This window comes from Triturus cristatus, chromosome 11 (assembly GCF_964204655.1).
Source record: "Triturus cristatus chromosome 11, aTriCri1.1, whole genome shotgun sequence".
NCBI classification, from domain to species: domain Eukaryota; kingdom Metazoa; phylum Chordata; class Amphibia; order Caudata; family Salamandridae; genus Triturus; species Triturus cristatus.
This window is the reverse complement of record NC_140594.1, coordinates 378783950-378800716: the sequence shown is the minus strand read 5'-3', so window position 1 is coordinate 378800716 and position 16767 is coordinate 378783950.

The window sequence follows — 16767 nt, the reverse complement described above, 5'->3', positions numbered from 1 at the left end:
TGGAGCCAGCATTGATGGAGAAGACTTACACTGTACCTTTGAAGATTTCATTGACGGAGTCGTCGACAACTTCGTCGACGAGTGAACTTTCTTTACAGATTTTACCTCAGAAGAGAGTGATGAGGGCTTTTTAAAAGTCTTTGGAGCCGCTGGAGGAGAAGATGGAGGAACAGAGCTGGATTTTCTCTCAGATATCACTCCTGCTGACCGTACTTCCCTCTCTTTTACACCTAGCTGAGGAGATTCGCCAGGACTACGCCCTTCAGACCTATGAGAGGTCTTTTTCAAGGCCTTACCAGGACGTTCTTCAGAAGGCAAAGGAGAAGCTCTACCCCTTTTTACAGACCTTCTGGAAGATGTAGCAGAGGATGCTTCATCACTATCACTGGAGACTGGTTCCTTCCTTAACTTGAGCTTCTGGAGACAGGTCAAGAGACGCCCCTCACGGTCTCGCAGAGTATTCGTAGAAAAAGTGCGGCATATTTTACAGTCTGCTGCCTTATGGTCTGGGTACAAACAGTAAATACAATCCTTGTGCTTATCCTCCATATATAACCTCTTCTTAGCACAAGTTGCACAGGCTTTAAAGAGGGCTTTCTTATCCTTATCAGACATCTTGACACGAAGTCCAAGCAGGTCTTGAAGAAAAAACAGGTAAAAAAAAACTGTAGAATAAGGTTAACAGGAAAAAACTGAGCAGAGCGCAGTGGAGACTCCGAGTGGACAGCGCCGAGACACCCTTGGGTATTTGTGCGCTTAACAAATTGCTTAAAATAAAATAAATAAATTGCACAACGTGCGGTAGAAAATCTGAGGCTCTGAGGTTCTCTTAGGAAGGTTCTATAGGGTGAGGCTGATCTGATTGTTTGTTCATTTTATTTGGTGTCTTTTACAAAAAGAGGTGGATATGTTACAAAACTAGAATGGTCCTAGGCCAGGTTTCTTCTTTTGTAATGGTTTCTATTGCTATTTTATGTATACCGGGGATTCCCATCTCGACGACGGGGAATGATTCAAGCATGGGAATCTATGAAAATTCCAATACTGAAGTAACCGTAGTTTATGTTCCTCTCTTTAACAATTGCTTTATTAACCTTCTTGCGTTCTCAAATCTGCTTAAAAATGCACCATTTGCCCACTATTTTTCAAAAACCACGCCCGGGGTCCAGGAAATCAGCGGACCCGGCAGCACCCCCAGCGGCCCCAGCCAGCACAGGAGAGGTCACGATGCTCCAGCAGGCCAGAGCCGGTGCTCTCCCGCACTGCTGCAGCTCGGGTCCACTTGGGGCAAGAAGATGTCGGCAGGACTCGCAGACGCCAGGTTGGCAACTGGGCGAAGGTCCCAAGGTGCCGCTTCCGCGCCTACACTCCTTAGCAGAGGAGGCACCAGTGCAATTATGGAACGAGCCAAAGAACTGGCGGCGTAGTGAGTCTTAAAGGGCCCAGTGGCAGCGGGAGCTCTGAGCCTACGCATCTGTCGCCATACTCGTTCAGGCCACGCCCCACTGCACATCTTTTGACCACAGCAAATGAGGCACTCTCTTCCATTGACGATCCTGAAGGAGAACACAATCTAGTATCCAGAGAAGAACTGTCTAACCCACTGACCTCCTGTCAATGTTAAGTTCTCATCATGGTGCTGAGGAAAATAATCCCCATTATCAGCATTGTTGTCCCCAAAAGCTAGTTAATTGAACAGTTGGATAAAAAAAAAGTTTGACCGCAGAGGTGCAGAGCAGAGGTAGAGGCATGATTCTGTGTGAATCTGATTGAACTGGGACTTGGTGCATCAGTACAGCTTAGGGACACGATGTCAGTCCGGTTGAGAAGAATTCAGATCACAGTCAGATAAGTCTATTGGGACAAGGTTTCAAGCAAGATTGGTGTTTAGGCCCAAGTAACCGGTGTGGATTTCTGTGTCGGGTTAGAAGTCGGTGCTGAAAGTGAGATTCGTTCAGGAGGTTAAGATTGCGCCGATGGCATACCTGTCGGCTGTAAACTAACTGGAAGCCTCCATAGATCTTTTGGTCCAGAAGGCGTGCCAGAGGGATCTAGAAGAGTGTCAAAGATTTGTAACATGGCCTCTTTAAAGGCCTGTATCTTCTGTGACCTTGCCAATGGCCCTGGAAATTTGGGGTGAATCAGAATCAGTAACTCATCAGGGGCCCAGAGGGAGACTGAGAAGCACCTAAACATCACTGTGACTTCTCAGGAGTGGCGGAACTGGGACGTATTCTGCTTGGCCTTCTTGTGCTTCAGTTTCAACTTAGTGTAAGATGTGGGCCACGAAAAGGGCCTGATGTGGAAACAGCACAGAAAGAGTGAACAGGTCCGAGCCCTCTACCTCAAGTAGGACTTCCGTGACTTCTTTCATTACTCTGCGACAGTCAGCTTCCTTTTATGTTCCTGGTTTGACATAGGATTAATGAGGGCACACTTTTCGCAGGACTTGGAGTCGTTCCCTGAACCCACATACCCAAGTCACACCTTAAAGGGATCTGTTACAGATATCTGTTTAAGACAGTCCCTATAGGTTCAAATCCTTTTAGCAGGGGACCTAGTTCTCTGACACAGTGGAAAAGTGCTGAATTTTAAGGAAAAAAACACATCAATTGATGAGGAAAAAGTTGGGAACCAGCTCTAGATCTAAGGCACGGAAAGAAGCAACTGAAGTCAACGAGCACAGATAGCTCTTAAATGCAGCACCGCGTCACTTCCGGAGCAGAAGAAAGTAAATCTGGAGCTGAGCAGTTCTAACCTACCAGTGCCCAGTTTAAGTGGATAAAGATCTGTTTGCTGAACCCCATTCAACGAATATTAACTAGCATTATCTAAGCAGCTGTTAAATAGGAGCGAGGGACGGCTGCGGGTCAGGCGGCAGGGTAGGTTGGTGCTAGCTTTTTATTCTCTTCCCATGTTGTAGAAAAGGGTCAGGTGGCTGCCTAGCTGCTCTGGTGCTCGCAGCCCCAATTTTCACAGCCTGTTGGGGTCAGAGAGCAAGAACAGTATCCCAACTTCGGATACTGCTCCACTAATTTATAACTGTGATTTAGCTGTGACATGATGGAGATGCAGAAGAGTTATCTATGCTTTTTGGAGCTATATCCCCACTAGAAATGACAGACGTCTTTCTCAATGGTTCAGAAAATGTTGACAGCCACCAAAGTAATAGCCCACAAAGTGTGGCAAGGGTTGTGTCCCTATCTAGACTAGAATGAATCCTTTTGAGCTATGTTGACTGGTAAGGATTCAAGATTATAGGAGATTTGATAGAGGGTGACCAGTTATGAACATTTGAACAGATCAAGGCACAACATATAATAGTCCTAAACCATTTCTGCAACATGCTACACAATTATCATGGATTTTCATTTTGCCTCTCAATTGTCACTTTTCTATTAACTATTTACCATTTCATCTAACACCTCTATGATCCACTTCTCTTTTTCAGGAAAGGGCTTCTCGTGCTATTCTTGACAACTCTGTGTTTTTTTTTTTATGTTCTCAGCGGCTGTGGCATGGTGCCAATACTAATCAAACTCCGATATTATCCCCAAGTCGACGTTTGCTCGGCTTTTCACCCGTGTCTGACAGCTTACCTAGCTCATTCTTTCATCTTGTTCCTTCTAAATAATCAATTTCTTGGTACTTATTCTAATGCTACGTTTTCCTCTCTATCTCTACTCCCTTTCTTTCAATAATCCTTGACTGGATAGTTCATTCTCCTCACTTGTCTCTTTCATTTAGACCAGCTCTCTTTTTCACACTGTACAGCTCCGATTCCCATCCTTCTCACACTACTGAGACTGTTCTCCTCAACATTTTACAAATAACCTTGCTTCTTATTGGTGTACTAATCTCTAGTTTGTAATGTGCCTCGCTCTATCAACTTTTGTCATGGGTGATTTTTTCATTTTAAATCCGTCTTGTTTTATGTCCTGGGCCAACTTGTCTTCCACCTCTTCAAGTTTTCAGTATGGGTTTCCCAGCATGGGGTACAAAAATGTCCCCTGTATGGTGTACAGTCATTTCCTCTACCCTGAGTGCCCAGTTGCATCTATCTGGTGTCCTGGTTTTTATTTTGGCCCTAGCCTTTCACTAATGTAGTGGGTGTGACTAGGCTTCGGACTGTCACTTGACATGAGTGATTTCTGAACCTGCCATGTGACCAGGATGGGTGCACCAAGCATGTCTTCGTGGCACTGGCAGTGGGCTACCATCACATCATGGGTATAGTACATAGAGAGTTGTTGGCAGTGTGCTGTGTTATGTGAATCCATGGTTAAAACCAGACCTTTTCATCTGTGTCACAGGAGCGGAGCATTACCAGCCCACTTATGTAAAGTTCTGCTTCTATACATCAACACAGATCATCCCAAGTTTATGCTATGAATGTTTGAGCGTGTCGCTTGCCAGGTACATATAGTGGGTAGACAGGTGAACCAGAGTAATGGAGGCCTGTGGGACCCATTTTTGATGTCCCAGCTCTGGTGTTTGCACAAGATGGAGATGAGGTTCTTTTTCCAGACAGGAGAACTGTGCTGGAGGTAGGAGCCCAACACAAAAAGATGATGGACGGAATGTTGATCATTGTCAAACATTCACCCCAGTCACAGATCTGGGTTTAATCCATCGTTATTTTACTCACCACGCCACCCCAGTTCAGACATAGCCATATGCAAATCAGTCTTGACCCTGTGCCTCATGGGAACAGTCCAGACCGAACTGCCAGGCCATGTCTTCCCTGGACAGGAATCAAGCATCCTAGGACCGGTTTCGGGCTTTCAGCTTGACTCCAGTGGCGTAGTGAGCACGGGACCCACGTCTGGGCATACCCTTCCCACTTAGGGTGAAAATACATTCTGTCCATCAACAGTTGTTTTTGCATTTGTCACCCCAAGTGGGACAGGTATGCTCAGACGTGAGTCCCGTGCTCTCCATGCCACTGGAATCAAGCTATCCTGGCTGAAGAGGGGTGAAACCCCAAAACCGGTCCTAGGATGCTTGTTTCCGGTCCAGGGAGGACCTGGCTTGGCAGTTTGGGCTGGACTGTTCCTGTGAGGCACAGGGTCAAGACTGATTTGCATATGGCTGGGTTCAAACTGGAATGGCATGGTGAGCAAAAAAACTATGGATTTAGGCCCAGATCTCTGTACTGGGGTGAATGTATGACATTGGTCTGCATTTTGTCCATCAACTGTTGTTTTTGCACTGGAGGTAGGAGCCCTACATACTGAAGAGGCGTTGAGGCTCTTTTAGAAATTCAGGTAGGCCTTTAGATGAGAGGAGCTGCTGATTAGTCTTCTTGTAGCATTGCCATTTGGTACATGGTAGGGACAACAAGGAGGCCTGTAGTCTCCATTGTTCAAGGTGAAAGAGTCTCCTTCAGTGAGGTCATACTTTTGTCTTTCCCCGATCACTCTTCCTCTATGTGCCTCTGTTGTTGGTGCTTCAGATTGGACACTATGCTGCAGTGAAGACCACCACTATATACAATGTCTGTGTCTGGAGAGCAGCCTGGAATGGTCACTTAAAAGGAGAACAACCCTAAACTAGTTCTCAAAGTGCTGACAATGGATCCACATCTAAATGTAAAAAGTGGGACCTACTGATGCAGGAACCGTGAAGGAAGACGTGGCTTAATCTGGGCTGCTGTGACCAGAAAGAACATGCAGCTTGACCAGAACCACTGTGTCCAGAAAGAAAACATAGCTTCACCTGAACCATTGAGAACAGAAAGAATATTGCAGCTCACCCTGTGCCCCTGCGACAAGAAGATGGCTGCAGATCTACCCACCCAGGTTAAACAATCAGAGTGGAGTGTGACATCACCACAACTTACTGCGACTGTTTGGATTTGGTGAGTAGATCTGTGGATACGGGACCACTGGATTTACCAGTTGACCTGGCTTCCAGTCTACGTATAAGGGTCGGTCTTTGTTGGTATATATATATATATCACAAGATGACTGCAGCAGACATAAACTGATGTGCACAAAAGAAAAGTGCAGTCCATGTAGGAAAGAAAAGTGAGGCCTTTGGAAAGCCCCGCTGCCCATGAAGTTCCCCTATGCATAGAAATGTTAAGACACGCCTACGGGGAGGGGGACTGCAAATATACCTGCCCACCTGTTTCAAGAGTGATCCAATGTCCACAAGGATCACCACTCCTGTCAGGAACAATCTTGCTGAAGATACGTCCACAACATGGACGCCGGGAGCCCACCAGAGTTGCTTGTTCCCACGCTTTACTAGAAGCAGGAGAGAGGTCATATAGAGACAAGGTCGGGCAGCCACCTGACCACACAGGAGGCACTTTGAATTGAGCAGCAAAGCCACACTGGGTGCGAACAAACCTTGAACGTGAGATACTGAGCACGCTTTAATTATTTAAGTATAAAGGGGGTAATCTGCACCTGAGCTGCTCACACTATAACTTTGTGCTTGGGGGAAGCATATGAACACTAGTGGGTAGAGACGGAGACAGCTCTAGCATCTAGGATACTAAATTAATCTTAAAAATATTGAGTAGTATTTACTTCTAATTTCCTTCTATACTTTTCTTCTAGAAACTAAAGAACTGGGTTGGATATCCATATTTCTCATAAAATGATTTCCCTTGCTGTTTTTCTTTCCGGTTCGACCGTCATTTTTTTTTTTTTACATTGTATATACATTTAATAATGACTTGTCCCCTTCATGTTTATCTTGCGGTCTCTGCTTCTTTAAAAACGACCTTCCTGTGATACTTCTGGCATTAGGTATTTTCCACTCAACGAGTCTAAATTCTGGAACACCCTTTCTTCTTCAGATTGTGCTTGTGGGAAATTGGGTTGTTGGCTGAGGAGGGTGTGAGCCCTTCTCAAGCAACAACCACAGTCTCTATCTCAGGGTGAACCACTAAAGTCACTAATTTAACCTCTGCTACCCTCTGATCGCTTGGCACAAAAGCAGTCAGGCTTAACTTAGAGGCAATGTATATAGTATTTATGCAGCGCACCAGCTGTAATGAAGAGAAAAAAACCACGCAAGTAAAGAAAACCGCACACCAATTTAGAAAAATAGAGCAAATTTGAATTCATTATTTGATGCCAAAATGACAATCCAATCAGTAGAATCCAGAGTTATGCATTTTTAAAGTTTAAAGTAAAACCTAGTACCTAAAATATCACATCCCTAATAGTGGATATCTAGTCGCCTTAGACCGGGGCAAAGTCAAAAGTTATGGACCACTGCGATGGAGCACAGTTTGGATACACAAAGTAGTTTGGGCTTGGTCTCTGCTTACCTTCGGACTTTTGAGAAAAAATGTCTTAGAAGGTAAAGTTCAGTGGGGAAAGGCAGCTGGCAGTGTCAGAGGAGGCGACGGCGGCGTTGGGGAACCGCTGGACAAAGTCGCAGTGAAGATTCCTTCGTTTAGCCCTTTTCTCTGTTTTTGCCAGTCGAAAATCTCCAATGGAACAAAGCTGCAGGCTGTAGCCGACGAGAGCTCAACATGGCCGTATACCCTTTCTGCATGGAGCTGAACAGGGTTTTACTGCTGCGGTGAAGAATGAAGAGGAAGGTGCTGCTACGTCAGGCCGATCGGTGATGCAGCTTGAGCAGGCCGATTAACAGATAGGTTCTAGTCTCCTCTTGGTTCTCAGAGCACCTTTTAGCCAAAAATGTTCTAAGTCCCAATTTTTGGATTTGGGCTATCTGGGAACTTTCAGCACCACTTCTGTGGGTCCAGGACTGGGGAGGCAGCATTTGGAGGGTCAGGACTCTCTCGGGCAGGGTTCAGGTGAGGGTTCAAGATGACTGGAGCCTTTTCTATTCCTGAGGCTCTGATGAGGAGGCCAGCCAATTAGCCTTTGCAGTCAAGTCTGGAAGTCTAGGGTTCAAGGAGAAGAGCAGGGCTCAAGTAACAAGTTAATTACCTTCGGTAACAATGTATCTGTAGGAGACATACATTAGTTATAGATTCCTTACCTTAGAATTACCCCCAGGCGTCAGACTGGATCCAGAGAATTAATTTTTGTATCAGTACCCCTGCGCTTCGGTCGACTCCGCGTCCGTCGTCGTGGTCGCCAGGATGACGTTGCGGTGTCTACTTAGATGCCGCCCCTGCACACTGACGTCAGTTCTGACATGAATTTCCACGCCAGAAGCGCAGAGCCATGCAAGACACTGACCTCTGGAACACAAAACTAGGGCCCTGGAACGGAGTCCTTATTCCTAGAAGTCAGTTCACAGAACGTGGAGGATGGGTGGGACGGTAAGGAATCTATAACTAATGTATGTCTTTTTCAGATACATTGTTACTGAAGGTAAGTAACTTGTTCATCTGAAAGAGACAATTAGTTATAGATTCATTACCTTGGAATAGCTACCGCAGCAATTCCAAGCCCGGAGGTGGGTCTGCAAACTAAGTTCACATCAGAAAGTCCTGGAGCACAGAACGGCCAAAAAAGCTGTCTCTTCAAACTTGGCTATCCAGGCAGTAATGTTTTGTGAACGTGTGCGGAGATGCCGATGTAGCTGCCGGGCAGATGTCAAGCAACGGAACTCCACATCCCAAAGCAGTAGAGGCTGCGGTCGCCCTGGTAGAATGTGAGCGCAGTCCTACTAGAGGTTCCTTTTTCGCCCAAGAATAGCAGATTTGATGCATAGGAGAGGTGTGGCTCACTGGTTAGAGGCGGCCGACCCGTAAGCAGAGAATCGGCCAGGGACCAGGGTTCAATTCCCGACGCGGCAGGGTCATGGACCAGGGTCAAAACGGACTCGATAATTCTCGCCTCGGTACCTACTCTAACCAGGAACACACTCGGCAACTCTGGGCATTAAGCTTGCCTCATCTCTACAACGGCCCCCCACAGACGCCGGGGATGCCTGGTTTCACCTTGGAGATACCCAGCAAGGGACCATCTCACAGGGAAAACCAGGACGGGTTCCCCAGCGGTCTTCAGCGCCAGGATACTCCATGGAGTCACAGTGCGCTTTACAAGTACACCCACATTTACATCGAGAGATGGTACGTTTGTGCACGGCCCGACCTTTCTTGGCGCCCACATAACCCACGAAGAGCTGATCGTCCACCCGGAAATCTTTAGTGCGGTAAAAGTAGAAGGACAGTGCACATTTTGGGTCCAGACGGGGGAGTCTCTCCACCTCCTTGGAAGGGTGCGGAGGTGGGAAGAAGGTGGGCAATGTGATGGTCTGACCTATGTGGAAAGAGGTAACCACTTTGGGCAGAAAAGAGGGCCTAGTGTAAAGGAGCACTTCGTCCGAATGAACTGCAAGAAAAGGAGGCTTGGAGGAAAGAGACTGAAGCTCATTCACCCTGCGAGCAGATTTGATGGCAAGCAGGAAAGCGGTCTTCAAGGTAAGAAGACGAAGAGGACAATTATGTAGTGGCTCGACAGGAGAACACATAAGGAAAGTAAGAACAACATTCAAGTCCCATTGGGGCATTACGAAAGGAGAGGGAGGAAAGAGATGAGTAATGCCCTTTAGAAATCTATTTACAATCAGAGACTTGAAAAGAGAAAGCTGACCAGGAAGGCGCAGAAAGGCAGAGATGGCAGAAAGGTAGCCTTTAAGAGTGCCCAGAGCAGAGCCCTGCTGGGCCAAAGATAGAATGAAGAGGAGAACCTCTGAAAGAGGGGCAGAAAAGGGATCCACAGCCTTTGCTGTGCACCATGCCACAAATTTGTTCCAATTACAGGCGTATACCATTTTACTGGGAGACACCAGGCTGCCAAGATAACATCACAGACTCCGGGAGGAAGGTCGAAAGCTGTCAACTGTCACCGCTCAATCTCCACGCAAGGAGGTGGAGGTTGGACAGGTTCAGGTGGAGGACCGTCCCCCGCTGCTGAGACAGAAGATCCTCCCGTAGAGGCAGTCTGATCGGAGGATCGATGGTCGATCGGAGGATCAATGGCCATGCTCATGAGCTCGGGGTACCAGACTCTTCGTGCCCAGTCTGCACCCACAAGAATAACTTGGGCCTTGTCGCGCTTGATCTTCTTCAGCACTCTGGGCAGAAGTGGTACAGGCAGAAAGGCGTATAGGAGGCCACAGTTCCACTCGCGAAGAAAAGAGTCGCCAAGAGAGTGCTGCCTTGGTAACTCCAAAGCGTAGAACTGCTGACATTGTTCGTTCTCTTCGGGGGCCACATCAACCAAAAGGTTGATGTGGAGACCGGACTCCGCCGGAGACCAGAGACCCCCCCCTGATCTCTACCTCTCTCACGTGGCCGCCCCATCCCAGGAGTGACGCATCCGTCAATACTGTGAACTCTGGTTGGGAAGGGAGAGGGATCTGCCGCTGACCCAATCCTGGTTTGTGAGCCACCACTGCAATTAACGTGCAGTCACCTCCGAGTTCTGTGTCATATTTCCTTATTGGTTAGATTTGCCCAACATATGCACCATATACACCACAATGGTGTTTACATACATAGCAGTAGTCCAAGTCAACCATCAGTACATTGTTTTCAATCTGCATTTTTGAGAGGGACCCTCAAATGGTAGATAGCACACTTGTGTGAACAACAAGCTAAACTAACTACTATATATATATTAACTACTGGCGGTCGTCAGTAGGTAGTTATAGTTAGGACCTATTATCCATAGGAAATCCACAACATTGTTTTTGGAATAACTTTGGTGCCGGTCGACGAATCTTCGCGAAATTTTCAAAACTCGTGGCCCCCTCCGGTCCGCTCCTATCCTGAAAGTCTCAGGGTGATTCGTCAAGCGGGTCCCAAAACGTGTTTTCCCCATGCAATTTTCCATAGGGACCTTTAGTCGCAGCTACAGCCTGAACTGCTGAACGGAATTACACCAAATTTGGCAGAAAGGTAGATCTTGGTTCAGAGTCGTGCCTTTTGCTTAAATGGTGTAAATCCGTTCAGTAGTTCCTGAGAAAATCAAAATCACATATATATCTATGGCCGCGCTGGATCCGCGCACCCTAAGCGCACCCTGCCGTGCACGAGCTGTAATCTAATTGGCTGTCAACACTCAAATCAGGAAGTGTTGGCAGCCATCTTGTGCCTCGGTAGAACCGAGGCACAAGAAACCTAATGAAAAAATGCGCAAAACACGAAAAGGGGGCAGGATAGAAACACCCTGACCCCCAAGGCCCAAAAAAAATTGTTTGAAAAAAAATAAATCTGCAAAATCCGTGCTGGGTGCGTGGATCCTGCCGATGGGGAAAAGAAACTGAAGCGCGATCTCCTGCGCTTCTTTGTTAATTAGCCCGGGGGGGGGGGCCAAGTCCCGGGGGCATGATCAAAAAAAGTGTGGGGGGGCCCCAATCCCCCCCACACTGCCCCGGGGACCGCCACCCCCTGGGGCTTTATCATAATATAGGCGGGGGGGCTCACGGCCCCTCCGCAGCCCCGGGGACCGCCACTCCCCCCGGGCTTCTTTAAATTGGGTTTGGGGGGGCTCTCAGGCTCCCCCAGCCCCGGGGACCGCCACCCCCGGGGCTTCTTAAAATTCTGTGTGGGCGGGCTCTCAGGCCCCCCCAGCCCCGGGTACCGCCATCCCCGGGGCTTCTAACAATTAAGTGGGAGGTCTCTCAGTCAGGCCCAACCAGCCCCGGAGACCACCACCCCCGGGGCATTATTTTTTTAAAAAATACCCTGTGTGGGGGGGCTCAAGCCCTCCCACATGCCCCGGGGACCACCTCCCCCCCCCCCCCCCCCCCCCGGGGCTTTGTAAAATATGGGAGGGGGGCCGCGGCCCACCTCCTGGAGCCTTGTCGAGGCCCTGGGGACCGCCACCCCCCAGGGCCGGCTCCTGCAGTGTCCCTGGGTGCCCACCCCCGGGACACTGTAGTTTGTGCTATGGCAGGGCGGGAGCCTCGTGGCTCCCACCCTGTCATTGCACACTGCTTAGCTATTTGGAAGAGAAAACAGGAAACCTGCTCTCTCTTCCAAATAGCAAAGCAGATTGCTTTTCCACAGGGGGAGCACCATGTTAGCTGCTCCCCATGTGGAAAAGCAATGCCTGCTCCCGCAGGACGCGGGGAGCCGGTTGGGTCTGTGGGGGGATTGGGGACCCCCCCACGGCCCCCAACGGAGAGGGCCAGCCCCGGGGGATGGGGTCCCCGGGCCCGGGAGGACATCAGTGATGGCATGAGTGATGTCACTGACCATGTCATGAGTGATGTAACATGTGACGTCATCAGAAGTGCATTGCGGGCGCGCGAGTTATAGTTAGCTGAACTAATTATAACGGGGGAATTTCAATGGTTTTGTACGAGTGAAATGGCCAGCTAACTAGAACACCCCTGAAACCTATGGTTTTTTCAGTGAATTTCTAAGGTTTTTTAAATGCTAATTCCTAACTATGACATGTCTGAAACCTATGGTTTTAATGTACCCATGGTTTGTGCCAAAGTTACTTTGTGTACCTTCCACACTGCGCTTTGTAGGTCTTTCAGCTGTGCGCTTAGCCTCTGCAGGAGTAGGGTCTCATGTCAAAGTCGTTGATTGGTACTTGGTACTTTTGTGGTCCTAACATGTTTGAACATGTGGGATGTGCACAAAAGCCCAATCTAGGCCGTTAGCTCCTCACCAGGGTCCTGTAAGGGTCCAAGAAGGGAGGGAGCAACATCCCGTAGGGAGTAGATAGAGGAGGGGGGAGCTTGCCTGGATTTTTAGTTTTATAATTATTACAGGAGCCGACTATAGGCAGATCTGAAATATGTCTATCACAGGAGCGGCAATATGCCGTGGAGCTGGGAAAGGTTGGATCTCACCCACCAGGGAGCGGGATCTTTGAATGAGAGTGGGGGAGAGTAAGCGGGTTGTGCCCCCATCTTTGTTGCTATTCTCTTGTTATCTCCAAGTGTGCTCGTCTCCCGTAGTGCTCTATTAATCTCTCCACTCTCAACCAACACCCCCAGGGACTGGGGCTGAGTGGAAGGAGACAAAGGCCCGCGAGATACCGTCAAGGTACTGTCGGTGTTCTGGAGGGGGGGGCAAGGGGGGAAGGGGGGAGGGTAAGGGGACAGGATAGGAAAAGGAGTGGGGTCGAAGGGGTGGGAGAAAAAGGGGGGCGAGAAGAAGTGAGCAGATAGAGGGATAGCAGCAGTGTCTGGGATATTCCTGTCTCCCCTTCTTACCGGTGACTGTGGTGGCAAGGGAAAGGTGTATTTATCCCCTCTGATTTTTTTGGACGACATCTGAAAGATTCCCTTGATGCAGCGCCCACTGGAACTTCAGGTCTCAATGCAGAGCCCGCATATACCATCTGGCATGATCCACCAGCAGGATGCCGAAGGCAATGAGGCCCAGCAGCCTCAGGGTAATTCTCAACAAAATCCGAAATAGAGGCTGAAACATCGGTATCATAGCCCGAATATCCTGGACTCGCTGCTCGGGAGAATAAGCCCAAAACTGCGCTGTATCCAGAACTGCTCGGATGAAAAGGAGCCTCTGAGAGGGAATAAGGTGTGACTTCGGCACGTTGATAGTGAGCTCCAGTGAGTGCAGGATGTCCACCGTAGTCTGGATGTGAGAGACGACAGCCTAGGGCAAGCTCGCCTTCAACAGCCAGTCGTCGAGATAGGGGAAGACTGGAACCCCTGATCTGCGCAGATGAGCTGCGACCACCGTCATCACTTTCGTGAACCCCTGAGGGGCACTGGTAAGGCTAAAAGGGAGCATGCTAAACTGAAAATGCTTGTGGCCTACCATGAACCGTAGGTAACACCTGTGGACTGGAAGGACGGGGATGTGGAAATAGGCGTCCTGCAAATCCAACGCTATCATCCAGTCTCCGGGATCGAGGGCAGACAGGACCTGAGCCAACATGAGCATTTTGAACTTCTCCTTCCAGAGGAAGCGGTTGAGGGCCCTGAGGTCTAAGACCGAACGCAGGCCTTTGTCCTTCTTGGGTACCAGAAAGTAGTGGGAGTAACAACCACGACCTACTTACGGCACAGGGACCCTTTCGATAGCTCCCTTGACCAACAGAGCTGCAACATCCTGGCGGTGAAGGTCCAAGTGATCCTCTGACATGCGATGGAGTGCTGGAGGCATGAGGAGAGGGGTAGTCTCAAAGGGAAGGGAGTAGACCCATCGGACTATCTGCAAAACCCACCTGTCCGACGTGATGTTTTGCCAGTGGGGAAGGTGATGGAGAATCCTGCCACCCACTGACCACTGTTGGCCCTGAAGAACAAGTTACTTACCTTCGGTAACGCTTTTTCTGGTGGATACAGTATCTGCCTGTGGATTCCTCACCTTGTGAATAACCCCTGCGCCAGCAACATTCGGAAACTTTTGTAGCTCTCCACGCCGACGAGGACGACGTCACAGAAGCACGGCTCCGCTCGCGGCTACGCTGACGTCACTGGATCCATAAGAGGACCTCGTCGACATGATGACGTCAGTTCCGCCCTTTTTTCCGTGCCTTCGAGGCACACGGACGGACTGACAGCAATATATACACAGTATACACAGTACATAATATACAAACCAACACACACAGTGTGAAGATAATACAGGAAGGCAAAATAAATAACACACCTCCCTTGACAGAAATAAATGAATCTTGAAACATCACTATTGTAAGTATACAAGGGTGGACAACGGGGAGGCGGGTGGGTCAGTGAGGAATCCACAGGCAGATACTGTATCCACCAGAAAAAGCGTTACCGAAGGTAAGTAACTTGTTCTTCTGATGGATACATCTGCCAGTGGATTCCTCACCTTGTGAAAAGATTCCCACAGCAGTCCCACTCCCGGAGGAGGGTGTCCACCCTTCTATACCAGAAAGTCCTGAAGGACGGAAAGAGCAAAGTGTCCGTCCCTCCTCACCTCGGAATCCAAGCAGTAATGCTTCGCGAAAGTGTGGAGGGAGGCCCAAGTTGCCGCCCTACAAATGTCCTCCACAGGAACACCTCTAGATAAGGCAGATGTAGAAGACTTTGCCCTGGTAGAATGAGCCCTTATACCCTCTGGAGGTTCCTTGCCGGCCAAAGAGTAACATATCTTGATGCACAAGATAATCCAACTGGAAAGGGTGCGCTTGTGCGAAGAGCTGGTCATCCACTCGAAAGTCTTTAGTCCTATCGAGGTAAAAGCTCACCGCCCTCTTAGGGTCCAAGCGGTGAAGCCGCTCCTCCTTCTTGGAAAGGTGAGGGGGAGGATAGAAAGTAGGAAGGGTAATGGACTGCCCCAGATGGAAGGGAGTAACCACCTTAGGCAGAAAAGCAGCCCTGGTCCTGAGTACCATTCTTTCAGCATGAATGGTCAAGAACGGGGGTTTTGAACTCAGAGCTTGAAGCTCACTTACCCTACTTGCCGAGGTAATAGCAATGAGAAAAAACATTTTGAAAGACAACAGTCTCAAGGGACACTTGTGCAAGGGCTCGAAAGGAGAACCCATTAGGTAAGTTAAGACCAGATTTAAGTCTCATTGAGGCACAATAAAGGGAATAGGCGGAAACTTATTAGTAAGGCCTTTAAGGAATCGTAAAACAATAGGTGACTTAAACAAAGAAGGCTGGTCCGGCAAGCAAAGGAAAGTCGATAAAAGCCGATAAATATCCCTTCACAGTAGCTACAGCAAAGCCTCGCTGAGCCAGAGAGAGAGCAAACTGAAGGATGTTGGATAAACGAGCCCCCAAAGGGTCAATAGACTTCTCTCCGCACCAAAGAACAAATTTAGACCACCTATAAGAATAGATAGATTTAGTGGAATGACGTCTGGCAGACGATATTACATCTACCACATCAGGCGGGAGAGAAAAAGAATTCAGGTTGCCCTGTTCAATCTCCAGGCATGAAGGTGTAAGCTCTGGAGGTGGGGGTGTAGAACCTGCCCCTCCGACTGCGAGAGGAGGCCTGCCCTCAGAGGGAGACGGAGTGGAGGGCACGAGGAGAGGTGGAGAAGATCTGTATACCACACCCTTCTTGGCCAATCCGGGGCGTCCAATATGACTTGGGCCCGGTCTTGGCGAATCTTCCTCAGAACCCGAGGAATCAAGGGAATGGGAGGAAACACGTAAAGGAGTTTTGAACCCCATCTCAACTGAAACGCGTCCCCCAAAGCCCCCTGCATCAGATACTGGAGACTGCAGAATGACGGGCAGTGAGCGTTCTTGTGAGTGGCAAACAGGTCCACCCGAGGAGTTCCCCATGTCCGATAGACGTGACAAACCACCTCCGGATGGAGTCTGCACTCGTGCTCGGCAGAGAACTACCGACTGAGACTGTCTGCACGCACGTTCAGAACCCCGGCCATATGACTTGCCATCAGACAAATCTGATGATCCTGAGCCCAGGACCAGAGACGCAGAGCCTCTCTGCAGAGACAAAGCGATCCCACTCCTCCCTACTTGTTGACATACCACATCGTAGTAGTGTTGTCCGTCAGGACTTGAACCGACTGACCGCGAAGGGAGGAAGGCCTTGAGTGCCAAACGTATCGCCCGCAACTCTAAAAGGTTGATGTGAAGCAACCTTTCCTCTGGAGACCAAAGACCCTTGATCTCCAGGTCCCCCAGATGCGCACCCCACCCTAAAGTGGATGCATCAGTTATCACTGTGGTCACCGATGGAGGTAGATGGAAGGGCTTTCCTAGAGACAGATTGCCCTCCGCGCTCCACCAAGCCAGATCCGCCGCAGCTTCTCTGGAGATCCTCACAGACTCCCTGAGATCTCCTTTGTGCTGATACCACTGCCTGCGGAGGCACCACTGGAGCGCCCTCATGTGCCAGCGTGCATGGTTGACCAACAGAATGCAGGAAGCGAACAGACC